General features: G+C 50.0%; 14 non-coding genes across 14 annotated transcripts; all 14 read right to left on the bottom strand.

The window, feature by feature from the left end:
• Positions 1 to 289: 289 nt before the first annotated feature.
• On the bottom strand, positions 290 to 408 carry LOC124743048. The gene has a single exon (XR_007010370.1). It is a non-coding gene; the product is annotated as a 5S ribosomal RNA (ribosomal RNA).
• A 1,027-nt stretch (positions 409 to 1,435) lies between these two features.
• On the bottom strand, positions 1,436 to 1,555 carry LOC124743051. Its single transcript, XR_007010373.1, has one exon. It is a non-coding gene; the product is annotated as a 5S ribosomal RNA (ribosomal RNA).
• Positions 1,556 to 2,581: 1,026 nt separating this feature from the next.
• Positions 2,582 to 2,700, bottom strand: LOC124743047. Its single transcript, XR_007010369.1, has one exon. It is a non-coding gene; the product is annotated as a 5S ribosomal RNA (ribosomal RNA).
• A 1,025-nt stretch (positions 2,701 to 3,725) lies between these two features.
• LOC124743046 lies at positions 3,726 to 3,844 on the bottom strand. Its single transcript, XR_007010368.1, has one exon. It is a non-coding gene; the product is annotated as a 5S ribosomal RNA (ribosomal RNA).
• Positions 3,845 to 4,869: 1,025 nt separating this feature from the next.
• LOC124743044 lies at positions 4,870 to 4,988 on the bottom strand. Its single transcript, XR_007010367.1, has one exon. It is a non-coding gene; the product is annotated as a 5S ribosomal RNA (ribosomal RNA).
• A 1,025-nt stretch (positions 4,989 to 6,013) lies between these two features.
• LOC124743043 lies at positions 6,014 to 6,132 on the bottom strand. Its single transcript, XR_007010366.1, has one exon. It is a non-coding gene; the product is annotated as a 5S ribosomal RNA (ribosomal RNA).
• A 1,025-nt stretch (positions 6,133 to 7,157) lies between these two features.
• On the bottom strand, positions 7,158 to 7,276 carry LOC124743042. The gene has a single exon (XR_007010365.1). It is a non-coding gene; the product is annotated as a 5S ribosomal RNA (ribosomal RNA).
• Positions 7,277 to 8,301: 1,025 nt separating this feature from the next.
• On the bottom strand, positions 8,302 to 8,420 carry LOC124743041. The gene has a single exon (XR_007010364.1). It is a non-coding gene; the product is annotated as a 5S ribosomal RNA (ribosomal RNA).
• A 1,025-nt stretch (positions 8,421 to 9,445) lies between these two features.
• Positions 9,446 to 9,564, bottom strand: LOC124743040. Its single transcript, XR_007010363.1, has one exon. It is a non-coding gene; the product is annotated as a 5S ribosomal RNA (ribosomal RNA).
• Positions 9,565 to 10,589: 1,025 nt separating this feature from the next.
• LOC124743039 lies at positions 10,590 to 10,708 on the bottom strand. Its single transcript, XR_007010362.1, has one exon. It is a non-coding gene; the product is annotated as a 5S ribosomal RNA (ribosomal RNA).
• Positions 10,709 to 11,733: 1,025 nt separating this feature from the next.
• On the bottom strand, positions 11,734 to 11,852 carry LOC124743037. Its single transcript, XR_007010360.1, has one exon. It is a non-coding gene; the product is annotated as a 5S ribosomal RNA (ribosomal RNA).
• A 1,025-nt stretch (positions 11,853 to 12,877) lies between these two features.
• LOC124743036 lies at positions 12,878 to 12,996 on the bottom strand. The gene has a single exon (XR_007010359.1). It is a non-coding gene; the product is annotated as a 5S ribosomal RNA (ribosomal RNA).
• Positions 12,997 to 14,021: 1,025 nt separating this feature from the next.
• Positions 14,022 to 14,140, bottom strand: LOC124743035. Its single transcript, XR_007010358.1, has one exon. It is a non-coding gene; the product is annotated as a 5S ribosomal RNA (ribosomal RNA).
• A 1,025-nt stretch (positions 14,141 to 15,165) lies between these two features.
• LOC124743032 lies at positions 15,166 to 15,284 on the bottom strand. The gene has a single exon (XR_007010357.1). It is a non-coding gene; the product is annotated as a 5S ribosomal RNA (ribosomal RNA).
• Positions 15,285 to 15,289: the final 5 nt, after the last annotated feature.

The following is a 15,289-nucleotide window of genomic DNA, read 5'->3' as shown; positions in this document are numbered from 1 at the left end:
AAAGAATAACTTTATGATTACATATCGAAGTAGGAATTGTACACCGCTACACAACAACAGGCGCTGACGTATTTCAGAACATATCTGCCTATTCGTACTGTTTTGTCGTTTTCAAAGACTTCCTGGCGAACTTGGTTAGCACATTCTCCCTCAAACTGAGACATTTACTGCAATTTCGTACCTTATGGTCACTACAGTAGTTTAAAATGCTTAAGCAAGAATCTTTGTCACAACAGAACGGTGGTATGGAAAGAGGGCGGTATAAAAAAAAAAAAAGTAAATGAAGGGGAGCCAACAGCACGTGGTGTTCCCAGGCGGTCAACCATCCAAGTACTAACCACGCCCGATGTTGCTTAACTTCGGTGATCGGACGAGAACCGGTGTACTCAACATGGTATGGCCGTTGGCGCCCATATAATGTAGGCGCATGGCAGAATTCGCATTCGGTTCTTATCCCAACACACACAAAATCTTACTTTTCGGTCGAAAGCAGCCGCATTTTTTTTTATTGACAATTCGTCACGTTAGCGCGAACGCAATCCTGAGTTCCAAAACTTATGAGCCGGAAGGGACGTGCTTCGTGTATTTTTTTTTTGTGAGCTTTATAAATTTATTTATTAACATTACATCGTTACAAGCTAACAACTTTACAACATAAAACATGAACAGAATTGTAATTTTAAGCACTTCCTTCCGCAATCCGACGTGCCAGCAGAGCGACTGCCGAACTAGCGGGCGCGCCGCCGTGTGTGTGAGACGCGCAGCTTCTCGTTGCACCTCCTGTCATCCGCTTGGCGCGTGCAGCCTTCGACACTCGCGGAAGACGCATCTTGTCCCTGGCGTCCAGCGCAGGAGGGCTGGCGCGCGGCCGGCCGGCGTGTGGGCCTGTGCGGGGTGTGGCAGTGTCTTGTTGGAGGGCGCCACTGCTGGCGATGTGAGCTTCCTCGCCTCGCCTCGCCTCGCCTCAGACGAGGTGTTTGCGTAATTTGCAGTGCATTCGCACCATTCCTGTCCCTGTGCCTGTCCCCCGTCCCGACTTGTCCCGACTTTGCTCGACTGCCGCTCGCTGCCGCTCGGGTCGTGGCCCATATAACAGCGCAAGCACAAGAAACGTCTGCAGAGATGAGGAGACGAGACGAGACGACTAAAGAATAACTTTATGATTACATATCGAAGTAGGAATTGTACACCGCTACACAACAACAGGCGCTGACGTATTTCAGAACATATCTGCCTATTCGTACTGTTTTGTCGTTTTCAAAGACTTCCTGGCGAACTTGGTTAGCACATTCTCCCTCAAACTGAGACATTTACTGCAATTTCGTACCTTATGGTCACTACAGTAGTTTAAAATGCTTAAGCAAGAATCTTTGTCACAACAGAACGGTGGTATGGAAAGAGGGCGGTATAAAAAAAAAAAAAGTAAATGAAGGGGAGCCAACAGCACGTGGTGTTCCCAGGGCGGTCAACCATCCAAGTACTAACCACGCCCGATGTTGCTTAACTTCGGTGATCGGACGAGAACCGGTGTACTCAACATGGTATGGCCGTTGGCGCCCATATAATGTAGGCGCATGGCAGAATTCGCATTCGGTTCTTATCCCAACACACACAAAATCTTACTTTTCGGTCGAAAGCAGCCGCATTTTTTTTTATTGACAATTCGTCACGTTAGCGCGAACGCAATCCTGAGTTCCAAAACTTATGAGCCGGAAGGACGTGCTTCGTGTATTTTTTTTTTTGTGAGCTTTATAAATTTATTTATTAACATTACATCGTTACAAGCTAACAACTTTACAACATAAAACATGAACAGAATTGTAATTTTAAGCACTTCCTTCCGCAATCCGACGTGCCAGCAGAGCGACTGCCGAACTAGCGGGCGCGCCGCCGTGTGTGTGAGACGCGCAGCTTCTCGTTGCACCTCCTGTCATCCGCTTGGCGCGTGCAGCCTTCGACACTCGCGGAAGACGCATCTTGTCCCTGGCGTCCAGCGCAGGAGGGCTGGCGCGCGGCCGGCCGGCGTGTGGCCTGTGCGGGGTGTGGCAGTGTCTTGTTGGAGGGCGCCACTGCTGGCGATGTGAGCTTCCTCGCCTCGCCTCGCCTCGCCTCAGACGAGGTGTTTGCGTAATTTGCAGTGCATTCGCACCATTCCTGTCCCTGTGCCTGTCCCCGTCCCGACTTGTCCCGACTTTGCTCGACTGCCGCTCGCTGCCGCTCGGGTCGTGGCCCATATAACAGCGCAAGCACAAGAAACGTCTGCAGGAGATGAGGAGACGAGACGAGACGACTAAAGAATAACTTTATGATTACATATCGAAGTAGGAATTGTACACCGCTACACAACAACAGGCGCTGACGTATTTCAGAACATATCTGCCTATTCGTACTGTTTTGTCGTTTTCAAAGACTTCCTGGCGAACTTGGTTAGCACATTCTCCCTCAAACTGAGACATTTACTGCAATTTCGTACCTTATGGTCACTACAGTAGTTTAAAATGCTTAAGCAAGAATCTTTGTCACAACAGAACGGTGGTATGGAAAGAGGGCGGTATAAAAAAAAAAAAAGTAAATGAAGGGGAGCCAACAGCACGTGGTGTTCCCAGGCGGTCAACCATCCAAGTACTAACCACGCCCGATGTTGCTTAACTTCGGTGATCGGACGAGAACCGGTGTACTCAACATGGTATGGCCGTTGGCGCCCATATAATGTAGGCGCATGGCAGAATTCGCATTCGGTTCTTATCCCAACACACACAAAATCTTACTTTTCGGTCGAAAGCAGCCGCATTTTTTTTTATTGACAATTCGTCACGTTAGCGCGAACGCAATCCTGAGTTCCAAAACTTATGAGCCGGAAGGACGTGCTTCGTGTATTTTTTTTTTGTGAGCTTTATAAATTTATTTATTAACATTACATCGTTACAAGCTAACAACTTTACAACATAAAACATGAACAGAATTGTAATTTTAAGCACTTCCTTCCGCAATCCGACGTGCCAGCAGAGCGACTGCCGAACTAGCGGGCGCGCCGCCGTGTGTGTGAGACGCGCAGCTTCTCGTTGCACCTCCTGTCATCCGCTTGGCGCGTGCAGCCTTCGACACTCGCGGAAGACGCATCTTGTCCCTGGCGTCCAGCGCAGGAGGGCTGGCGCGCGGCCGGCCGGCGTGTGGCCTGTGCGGGGTGTGGCAGTGTCTTGTTGGAGGGCGCCACTGCTGGCGATGTGAGCTTCCTCGCCTCGCCTCGCCTCGCCTCAGACGAGGTGTTTGCGTAATTTGCAGTGCATTCGCACCATTCCTGTCCCTGTGCCTGTCCCCGTCCCGACTTGTCCCGACTTTGCTCGACTGCCGCTCGCTGCCGCTCGGGTCGTGGCCCATATAACAGCGCAAGCACAAGAAACGTCTGCAGGAGATGAGGAGACGAGACGAGACGACTAAAGAATAACTTTATGATTACATATCGAAGTAGGAATTGTACACCGCTACACAACAACAGGCGCTGACGTATTTCAGAACATATCTGCCTATTCGTACTGTTTTGTCGTTTTCAAAGACTTCCTGGCGAACTTGGTTAGCACATTCTCCCTCAAACTGAGACATTTACTGCAATTTCGTACCTTATGGTCACTACAGTAGTTTAAAATGCTTAAGCAAGAATCTTTGTCACAACAGAACGGTGGTATGGAAAGAGGGCGGTATAAAAAAAAAAAAAGTAAATGAAGGGGAGCCAACAGCACGTGGTGTTCCCAGGCGGTCAACCATCCAAGTACTAACCACGCCCGATGTTGCTTAACTTCGGTGATCGGACGAGAACCGGTGTACTCAACATGGTATGGCCGTTGGCGCCCATATAATGTAGGCGCATGGCAGAATTCGCATTCGGTTCTTATCCCAACACACACAAAATCTTACTTTTCGGTCGAAAGCAGCCGCATTTTTTTTTATTGACAATTCGTCACGTTAGCGCGAACGCAATCCTGAGTTCCAAAACTTATGAGCCGGAAGGACGTGCTTCGTGTATTTTTTTTTTGTGAGCTTTATAAATTTATTTATTAACATTACATCGTTACAAGCTAACAACTTTACAACATAAAACATGAACAGAATTGTAATTTTAAGCACTTCCTTCCGCAATCCGACGTGCCAGCAGAGCGACTGCCGAACTAGCGGGCGCGCCGCCGTGTGTGTGAGACGCGCAGCTTCTCGTTGCACCTCCTGTCATCCGCTTGGCGCGTGCAGCCTTCGACACTCGCGGAAGACGCATCTTGTCCCTGGCGTCCAGCGCAGGAGGGCTGGCGCGCGGCCGGCCGGCGTGTGGCCTGTGCGGGGTGTGGCAGTGTCTTGTTGGAGGGCGCCACTGCTGGCGATGTGAGCTTCCTCGCCTCGCCTCGCCTCGCCTCAGACGAGGTGTTTGCGTAATTTGCAGTGCATTCGCACCATTCCTGTCCCTGTGCCTGTCCCCGTCCCGACTTGTCCCGACTTTGCTCGACTGCCGCTCGCTGCCGCTCGGGTCGTGGCCCATATAACAGCGCAAGCACAAGAAACGTCTGCAGGAGATGAGGAGACGAGACGAGACGACTAAAGAATAACTTTATGATTACATATCGAAGTAGGAATTGTACACCGCTACACAACAACAGGCGCTGACGTATTTCAGAACATATCTGCCTATTCGTACTGTTTTGTCGTTTTCAAAGACTTCCTGGCGAACTTGGTTAGCACATTCTCCCTCAAACTGAGACATTTACTGCAATTTCGTACCTTATGGTCACTACAGTAGTTTAAAATGCTTAAGCAAGAATCTTTGTCACAACAGAACGGTGGTATGGAAAGAGGGCGGTATAAAAAAAAAAAAAGTAAATGAAGGGGAGCCAACAGCACGTGGTGTTCCCAGGCGGTCAACCATCCAAGTACTAACCACGCCCGATGTTGCTTAACTTCGGTGATCGGACGAGAACCGGTGTACTCAACATGGTATGGCCGTTGGCGCCCATATAATGTAGGCGCATGGCAGAATTCGCATTCGGTTCTTATCCCAACACACACAAAATCTTACTTTTCGGTCGAAAGCAGCCGCATTTTTTTTTATTGACAATTCGTCACGTTAGCGCGAACGCAATCCTGAGTTCCAAAACTTATGAGCCGGAAGGACGTGCTTCGTGTATTTTTTTTTTGTGAGCTTTATAAATTTATTTATTAACATTACATCGTTACAAGCTAACAACTTTACAACATAAAACATGAACAGAATTGTAATTTTAAGCACTTCCTTCCGCAATCCGACGTGCCAGCAGAGCGACTGCCGAACTAGCGGGCGCGCCGCCGTGTGTGTGAGACGCGCAGCTTCTCGTTGCACCTCCTGTCATCCGCTTGGCGCGTGCAGCCTTCGACACTCGCGGAAGACGCATCTTGTCCCTGGCGTCCAGCGCAGGAGGGCTGGCGCGCGGCCGGCCGGCGTGTGGCCTGTGCGGGGTGTGGCAGTGTCTTGTTGGAGGGCGCCACTGCTGGCGATGTGAGCTTCCTCGCCTCGCCTCGCCTCGCCTCAGACGAGGTGTTTGCGTAATTTGCAGTGCATTCGCACCATTCCTGTCCCTGTGCCTGTCCCCGTCCCGACTTGTCCCGACTTTGCTCGACTGCCGCTCGCTGCCGCTCGGGTCGTGGCCCATATAACAGCGCAAGCACAAGAAACGTCTGCAGGAGATGAGGAGACGAGACGAGACGACTAAAGAATAACTTTATGATTACATATCGAAGTAGGAATTGTACACCGCTACACAACAACAGGCGCTGACGTATTTCAGAACATATCTGCCTATTCGTACTGTTTTGTCGTTTTCAAAGACTTCCTGGCGAACTTGGTTAGCACATTCTCCCTCAAACTGAGACATTTACTGCAATTTCGTACCTTATGGTCACTACAGTAGTTTAAAATGCTTAAGCAAGAATCTTTGTCACAACAGAACGGTGGTATGGAAAGAGGGCGGTATAAAAAAAAAAAAAGTAAATGAAGGGGAGCCAACAGCACGTGGTGTTCCCAGGCGGTCAACCATCCAAGTACTAACCACGCCCGATGTTGCTTAACTTCGGTGATCGGACGAGAACCGGTGTACTCAACATGGTATGGCCGTTGGCGCCCATATAATGTAGGCGCATGGCAGAATTCGCATTCGGTTCTTATCCCAACACACACAAAATCTTACTTTTCGGTCGAAAGCAGCCGCATTTTTTTTTATTGACAATTCGTCACGTTAGCGCGAACGCAATCCTGAGTTCCAAAACTTATGAGCCGGAAGGACGTGCTTCGTGTATTTTTTTTTTGTGAGCTTTATAAATTTATTTATTAACATTACATCGTTACAAGCTAACAACTTTACAACATAAAACATGAACAGAATTGTAATTTTAAGCACTTCCTTCCGCAATCCGACGTGCCAGCAGAGCGACTGCCGAACTAGCGGGCGCGCCGCCGTGTGTGTGAGACGCGCAGCTTCTCGTTGCACCTCCTGTCATCCGCTTGGCGCGTGCAGCCTTCGACACTCGCGGAAGACGCATCTTGTCCCTGGCGTCCAGCGCAGGAGGGCTGGCGCGCGGCCGGCCGGCGTGTGGCCTGTGCGGGGTGTGGCAGTGTCTTGTTGGAGGGCGCCACTGCTGGCGATGTGAGCTTCCTCGCCTCGCCTCGCCTCGCCTCAGACGAGGTGTTTGCGTAATTTGCAGTGCATTCGCACCATTCCTGTCCCTGTGCCTGTCCCCGTCCCGACTTGTCCCGACTTTGCTCGACTGCCGCTCGCTGCCGCTCGGGTCGTGGCCCATATAACAGCGCAAGCACAAGAAACGTCTGCAGGAGATGAGGAGACGAGACGAGACGACTAAAGAATAACTTTATGATTACATATCGAAGTAGGAATTGTACACCGCTACACAACAACAGGCGCTGACGTATTTCAGAACATATCTGCCTATTCGTACTGTTTTGTCGTTTTCAAAGACTTCCTGGCGAACTTGGTTAGCACATTCTCCCTCAAACTGAGACATTTACTGCAATTTCGTACCTTATGGTCACTACAGTAGTTTAAAATGCTTAAGCAAGAATCTTTGTCACAACAGAACGGTGGTATGGAAAGAGGGCGGTATAAAAAAAAAAAAAGTAAATGAAGGGGAGCCAACAGCACGTGGTGTTCCCAGGCGGTCAACCATCCAAGTACTAACCACGCCCGATGTTGCTTAACTTCGGTGATCGGACGAGAACCGGTGTACTCAACATGGTATGGCCGTTGGCGCCCATATAATGTAGGCGCATGGCAGAATTCGCATTCGGTTCTTATCCCAACACACACAAAATCTTACTTTTCGGTCGAAAGCAGCCGCATTTTTTTTTATTGACAATTCGTCACGTTAGCGCGAACGCAATCCTGAGTTCCAAAACTTATGAGCCGGAAGGACGTGCTTCGTGTATTTTTTTTTTGTGAGCTTTATAAATTTATTTATTAACATTACATCGTTACAAGCTAACAACTTTACAACATAAAACATGAACAGAATTGTAATTTTAAGCACTTCCTTCCGCAATCCGACGTGCCAGCAGAGCGACTGCCGAACTAGCGGGCGCGCCGCCGTGTGTGTGAGACGCGCAGCTTCTCGTTGCACCTCCTGTCATCCGCTTGGCGCGTGCAGCCTTCGACACTCGCGGAAGACGCATCTTGTCCCTGGCGTCCAGCGCAGGAGGGCTGGCGCGCGGCCGGCCGGCGTGTGGCCTGTGCGGGGTGTGGCAGTGTCTTGTTGGAGGGCGCCACTGCTGGCGATGTGAGCTTCCTCGCCTCGCCTCGCCTCGCCTCAGACGAGGTGTTTGCGTAATTTGCAGTGCATTCGCACCATTCCTGTCCCTGTGCCTGTCCCCGTCCCGACTTGTCCCGACTTTGCTCGACTGCCGCTCGCTGCCGCTCGGGTCGTGGCCCATATAACAGCGCAAGCACAAGAAACGTCTGCAGGAGATGAGGAGACGAGACGAGACGACTAAAGAATAACTTTATGATTACATATCGAAGTAGGAATTGTACACCGCTACACAACAACAGGCGCTGACGTATTTCAGAACATATCTGCCTATTCGTACTGTTTTGTCGTTTTCAAAGACTTCCTGGCGAACTTGGTTAGCACATTCTCCCTCAAACTGAGACATTTACTGCAATTTCGTACCTTATGGTCACTACAGTAGTTTAAAATGCTTAAGCAAGAATCTTTGTCACAACAGAACGGTGGTATGGAAAGAGGGCGGTATAAAAAAAAAAAAAGTAAATGAAGGGGAGCCAACAGCACGTGGTGTTCCCAGGCGGTCAACCATCCAAGTACTAACCACGCCCGATGTTGCTTAACTTCGGTGATCGGACGAGAACCGGTGTACTCAACATGGTATGGCCGTTGGCGCCCATATAATGTAGGCGCATGGCAGAATTCGCATTCGGTTCTTATCCCAACACACACAAAATCTTACTTTTCGGTCGAAAGCAGCCGCATTTTTTTTTATTGACAATTCGTCACGTTAGCGCGAACGCAATCCTGAGTTCCAAAACTTATGAGCCGGAAGGACGTGCTTCGTGTATTTTTTTTTTGTGAGCTTTATAAATTTATTTATTAACATTACATCGTTACAAGCTAACAACTTTACAACATAAAACATGAACAGAATTGTAATTTTAAGCACTTCCTTCCGCAATCCGACGTGCCAGCAGAGCGACTGCCGAACTAGCGGGCGCGCCGCCGTGTGTGTGAGACGCGCAGCTTCTCGTTGCACCTCCTGTCATCCGCTTGGCGCGTGCAGCCTTCGACACTCGCGGAAGACGCATCTTGTCCCTGGCGTCCAGCGCAGGAGGGCTGGCGCGCGGCCGGCCGGCGTGTGGCCTGTGCGGGGTGTGGCAGTGTCTTGTTGGAGGGCGCCACTGCTGGCGATGTGAGCTTCCTCGCCTCGCCTCGCCTCGCCTCAGACGAGGTGTTTGCGTAATTTGCAGTGCATTCGCACCATTCCTGTCCCTGTGCCTGTCCCCGTCCCGACTTGTCCCGACTTTGCTCGACTGCCGCTCGCTGCCGCTCGGGTCGTGGCCCATATAACAGCGCAAGCACAAGAAACGTCTGCAGGAGATGAGGAGACGAGACGAGACGACTAAAGAATAACTTTATGATTACATATCGAAGTAGGAATTGTACACCGCTACACAACAACAGGCGCTGACGTATTTCAGAACATATCTGCCTATTCGTACTGTTTTGTCGTTTTCAAAGACTTCCTGGCGAACTTGGTTAGCACATTCTCCCTCAAACTGAGACATTTACTGCAATTTCGTACCTTATGGTCACTACAGTAGTTTAAAATGCTTAAGCAAGAATCTTTGTCACAACAGAACGGTGGTATGGAAAGAGGGCGGTATAAAAAAAAAAAAAGTAAATGAAGGGGAGCCAACAGCACGTGGTGTTCCCAGGCGGTCAACCATCCAAGTACTAACCACGCCCGATGTTGCTTAACTTCGGTGATCGGACGAGAACCGGTGTACTCAACATGGTATGGCCGTTGGCGCCCATATAATGTAGGCGCATGGCAGAATTCGCATTCGGTTCTTATCCCAACACACACAAAATCTTACTTTTCGGTCGAAAGCAGCCGCATTTTTTTTTATTGACAATTCGTCACGTTAGCGCGAACGCAATCCTGAGTTCCAAAACTTATGAGCCGGAAGGACGTGCTTCGTGTATTTTTTTTTTGTGAGCTTTATAAATTTATTTATTAACATTACATCGTTACAAGCTAACAACTTTACAACATAAAACATGAACAGAATTGTAATTTTAAGCACTTCCTTCCGCAATCCGACGTGCCAGCAGAGCGACTGCCGAACTAGCGGGCGCGCCGCCGTGTGTGTGAGACGCGCAGCTTCTCGTTGCACCTCCTGTCATCCGCTTGGCGCGTGCAGCCTTCGACACTCGCGGAAGACGCATCTTGTCCCTGGCGTCCAGCGCAGGAGGGCTGGCGCGCGGCCGGCCGGCGTGTGGCCTGTGCGGGGTGTGGCAGTGTCTTGTTGGAGGGCGCCACTGCTGGCGATGTGAGCTTCCTCGCCTCGCCTCGCCTCGCCTCAGACGAGGTGTTTGCGTAATTTGCAGTGCATTCGCACCATTCCTGTCCCTGTGCCTGTCCCCGTCCCGACTTGTCCCGACTTTGCTCGACTGCCGCTCGCTGCCGCTCGGGTCGTGGCCCATATAACAGCGCAAGCACAAGAAACGTCTGCAGGAGATGAGGAGACGAGACGAGACGACTAAAGAATAACTTTATGATTACATATCGAAGTAGGAATTGTACACCGCTACACAACAACAGGCGCTGACGTATTTCAGAACATATCTGCCTATTCGTACTGTTTTGTCGTTTTCAAAGACTTCCTGGCGAACTTGGTTAGCACATTCTCCCTCAAACTGAGACATTTACTGCAATTTCGTACCTTATGGTCACTACAGTAGTTTAAAATGCTTAAGCAAGAATCTTTGTCACAACAGAACGGTGGTATGGAAAGAGGGCGGTATAAAAAAAAAAAAAGTAAATGAAGGGGAGCCAACAGCACGTGGTGTTCCCAGGCGGTCAACCATCCAAGTACTAACCACGCCCGATGTTGCTTAACTTCGGTGATCGGACGAGAACCGGTGTACTCAACATGGTATGGCCGTTGGCGCCCATATAATGTAGGCGCATGGCAGAATTCGCATTCGGTTCTTATCCCAACACACACAAAATCTTACTTTTCGGTCGAAAGCAGCCGCATTTTTTTTTATTGACAATTCGTCACGTTAGCGCGAACGCAATCCTGAGTTCCAAAACTTATGAGCCGGAAGGACGTGCTTCGTGTATTTTTTTTTTGTGAGCTTTATAAATTTATTTATTAACATTACATCGTTACAAGCTAACAACTTTACAACATAAAACATGAACAGAATTGTAATTTTAAGCACTTCCTTCCGCAATCCGACGTGCCAGCAGAGCGACTGCCGAACTAGCGGGCGCGCCGCCGTGTGTGTGAGACGCGCAGCTTCTCGTTGCACCTCCTGTCATCCGCTTGGCGCGTGCAGCCTTCGACACTCGCGGAAGACGCATCTTGTCCCTGGCGTCCAGCGCAGGAGGGCTGGCGCGCGGCCGGCCGGCGTGTGGCCTGTGCGGGGTGTGGCAGTGTCTTGTTGGAGGGCGCCACTGCTGGCGATGTGAGCTTCCTCGCCTCGCCTCGCCTCGCCTCAGACGAGGTGTTTGCGTAATTTGCAGTGCATTCGCACCATTCCTGTCCCTGTGCCTGTCCCCGTCCCGACTTGTCCCGACTTTGCTCGACTGCCGCTCGCTGCCGCTCGGGTCGTGGCCCATATAACAGCGCAAGCACAAGAAACGTCTGCAGGAGATGAGGAGACGAGACGAGACGACTAAAGAATAACTTTATGATTACATATCGAAGTAGGAATTGTACACCGCTACACAACAACAGGCGCTGACGTATTTCAGAACATATCTGCCTATTCGTACTGTTTTGTCGTTTTCAAAGACTTCCTGGCGAACTTGGTTAGCACATTCTCCCTCAAACTGAGACATTTACTGCAATTTCGTACCTTATGGTCACTACAGTAGTTTAAAATGCTTAAGCAAGAATCTTTGTCACAACAGAACGGTGGTATGGAAAGAGGGCGGTATAAAAAAAAAAAAAGTAAATGAAGGGGAGCCAACAGCACGTGGTGTTCCCAGGCGGTCAACCATCCAAGTACTAACCACGCCCGATGTTGCTTAACTTCGGTGATCGGACGAGAACCGGTGTACTCAACATGGTATGGCCGTTGGCGCCCATATAATGTAGGCGCATGGCAGAATTCGCATTCGGTTCTTATCCCAACACACACAAAATCTTACTTTTCGGTCGAAAGCAGCCGCATTTTTTTTTATTGACAATTCGTCACGTTAGCGCGAACGCAATCCTGAGTTCCAAAACTTATGAGCCGGAAGGACGTGCTTCGTGTATTTTTTTTTTGTGAGCTTTATAAATTTATTTATTAACATTACATCGTTACAAGCTAACAACTTTACAACATAAAACATGAACAGAATTGTAATTTTAAGCACTTCCTTCCGCAATCCGACGTGCCAGCAGAGCGACTGCCGAACTAGCGGGCGCGCCGCCGTGTGTGTGAGACGCGCAGCTTCTCGTTGCACCTCCTGTCATCCGCTTGGCGCGTGCAGCCTTCGACACTCGCGGAAGACGCATCTTGTCCCTGGCGTCCAGCGCAGGAGGGCTGGCGCGCGGCCGGCCGGCGTGTGGCCTGTGCGGGGTGTGGCAGTGTCTTGTTGGAGGGCGCCACTGCTGGCGATGTGAGCTTCCTCGCCTCGCCTCGCCTCGCCTCAGACGAGGTGTTTGCGTAATTTGCAGTGCATTCGCACCATTCCTGTCCCTGTGCCTGTCCCCGTCCCGACTTGTCCCGACTTTGCTCGACTGCCGCTCGCTGCCGCTCGGGTCGTGGCCCATATAACAGCGCAAGCACAAGAAACGTCTGCAGGAGATGAGGAGACGAGACGAGACGACTAAAGAATAACTTTATGATTACATATCGAAGTAGGAATTGTACACCGCTACACAACAACAGGCGCTGACGTATTTCAGAACATATCTGCCTATTCGTACTGTTTTGTCGTTTTCAAAGACTTCCTGGCGAACTTGGTTAGCACATTCTCCCTCAAACTGAGACATTTACTGCAATTTCGTACCTTATGGTCACTACAGTAGTTTAAAATGCTTAAGCAAGAATCTTTGTCACAACAGAACGGTGGTATGGAAAGAGGGCGGTATAAAAAAAAAAAAAGTAAATGAAGGGGAGCCAACAGCACGTGGTGTTCCCAGGCGGTCAACCATCCAAGTACTAACCACGCCCGATGTTGCTTAACTTCGGTGATCGGACGAGAACCGGTGTACTCAACATGGTATGGCCGTTGGCGCCCATATAATGTAGGCGCATGGCAGAATTCGCATTCGGTTCTTATCCCAACACACACAAAATCTTACTTTTCGGTCGAAAGCAGCCGCATTTTTTTTTATTGACAATTCGTCACGTTAGCGCGAACGCAATCCTGAGTTCCAAAACTTATGAGCCGGAAGGACGTGCTTCGTGTATTTTTTTTTTGTGAGCTTTATAAATTTATTTATTAACATTACATCGTTACAAGCTAACAACTTTACAACATAAAACATGAACAGAATTGTAATTTTAAGCACTTCCTTCCGCAATCCGACGTGCCAGCAGAGCGACTGCCGAACTAGCGGGCGCGCCGCCGTGTGTGTGAGACGCGCAGCTTCTCGTTGCACCTCCTGTCATCCGCTTGGCGCGTGCAGCCTTCGACACTCGCGGAAGACGCATCTTGTCCCTGGCGTCCAGCGCAGGAGGGCTGGCGCGCGGCCGGCCGGCGTGTGGCCTGTGCGGGGTGTGGCAGTGTCTTGTTGGAGGGCGCCACTGCTGGCGATGTGAGCTTCCTCGCCTCGCCTCGCCTCGCCTCAGACGAGGTGTTTGCGTAATTTGCAGTGCATTCGCACCATTCCTGTCCCTGTGCCTGTCCCCGTCCCGACTTGTCCCGACTTTGCTCGACTGCCGCTCGCTGCCGCTCGGGTCGTGGCCCATATAACAGCGCAAGCACAAGAAACGTCTGCAGGAGATGAGGAGACGAGACGAGACGACTAAAGAATAACTTTATGATTACATATCGAAGTAGGAATTGTACACCGCTACACAACAACAGGCGCTGACGTATTTCAGAACATATCTGCCTATTCGTACTGTTTTGTCGTTTTCAAAGACTTCCTGGCGAACTTGGTTAGCACATTCTCCCTCAAACTGAGACATTTACTGCAATTTCGTACCTTATGGTCACTACAGTAGTTTAAAATGCTTAAGCAAGAATCTTTGTCACAACAGAACGGTGGTATGGAAAGAGGGCGGTATAAAAAAAAAAAAAGTAAATGAAGGGGAGCCAACAGCACGTGGTGTTCCCAGGCGGTCAACCATCCAAGTACTAACCACGCCCGATGTTGCTTAACTTCGGTGATCGGACGAGAACCGGTGTACTCAACATGGTATGGCCGTTGGCGCCCATATAATGTAGGCGCATGGCAGAATTCGCATTCGGTTCTTATCCCAACACACACAAAATCTTACTTTTCGGTCGAAAGCAGCCGCATTTTTTTTTATTGACAATTCGTCACGTTAGCGCGAACGCAATCCTGAGTTCCAAAACTTATGAGCCGGAAGGACGTGCTTCGTGTATTTTTTTTTTGTGAGCTTTATAAATTTATTTATTAACATTACATCGTTACAAGCTAACAACTTTACAACATAAAACATGAACAGAATTGTAATTTTAAGCACTTCCTTCCGCAATCCGACGTGCCAGCAGAGCGACTGCCGAACTAGCGGGCGCGCCGCCGTGTGTGTGAGACGCGCAGCTTCTCGTTGCACCTCCTGTCATCCGCTTGGCGCGTGCAGCCTTCGACACTCGCGGAAGACGCATCTTGTCCCTGGCGTCCAGCGCAGGAGGGCTGGCGCGCGGCCGGCCGGCGTGTGGCCTGTGCGGGGTGTGGCAGTGTCTTGTTGGAGGGCGCCACTGCTGGCGATGTGAGCTTCCTCGCCTCGCCTCGCCTCGCCTCAGACGAGGTGTTTGCGTAATTTGCAGTGCATTCGCACCATTCCTGTCCCTGTGCCTGTCCCCGTCCCGACTTGTCCCGACTTTGCTCGACTGCCGCTCGCTGCCGCTCGGGTCGTGGCCCATATAACAGCGCAAGCACAAGAAACGTCTGCAGGAGATGAGGAGACGAGACGAGACGACTAAAGAATAACTTTATGATTACATATCGAAGTAGGAATTGTACACCGCTACACAACAACAGGCGCTGACGTATTTCAGAACATATCTGCCTATTCGTACTGTTTTGTCGTTTTCAAAGACTTCCTGGCGAACTTGGTTAGCACATTCTCCCTCAAACTGAGACATTTACTGCAATTTCGTACCTTATGGTCACTACAGTAGTTTAAAATGCTTAAGCAAGAATCTTTGTCACAACAGAACGGTGGTATGGAAAGAGGGCGGTATAAAAAAAAAAAAAGTAAATGAAGGGGAGCCAACAGCACGTGGTGTTCCCAGGCGGTCAACCATCCAAGTACTAACCACGCCCGATGTTGCTTAACTTCGGTGATCGGACGAGAACCGGTGTACTCAACATGGTATGGCCGTTGGCGCCCA

Source organism: Schistocerca piceifrons, unplaced genomic scaffold (genome assembly GCF_021461385.2).
Source record: "Schistocerca piceifrons isolate TAMUIC-IGC-003096 unplaced genomic scaffold, iqSchPice1.1 HiC_scaffold_2411, whole genome shotgun sequence".
NCBI classification, from domain to species: domain Eukaryota; kingdom Metazoa; phylum Arthropoda; class Insecta; order Orthoptera; family Acrididae; genus Schistocerca; species Schistocerca piceifrons.
Note: the sequence above shows the minus strand (reverse complement) of the source record. Positions and strands in the feature narration are given on the sequence as shown.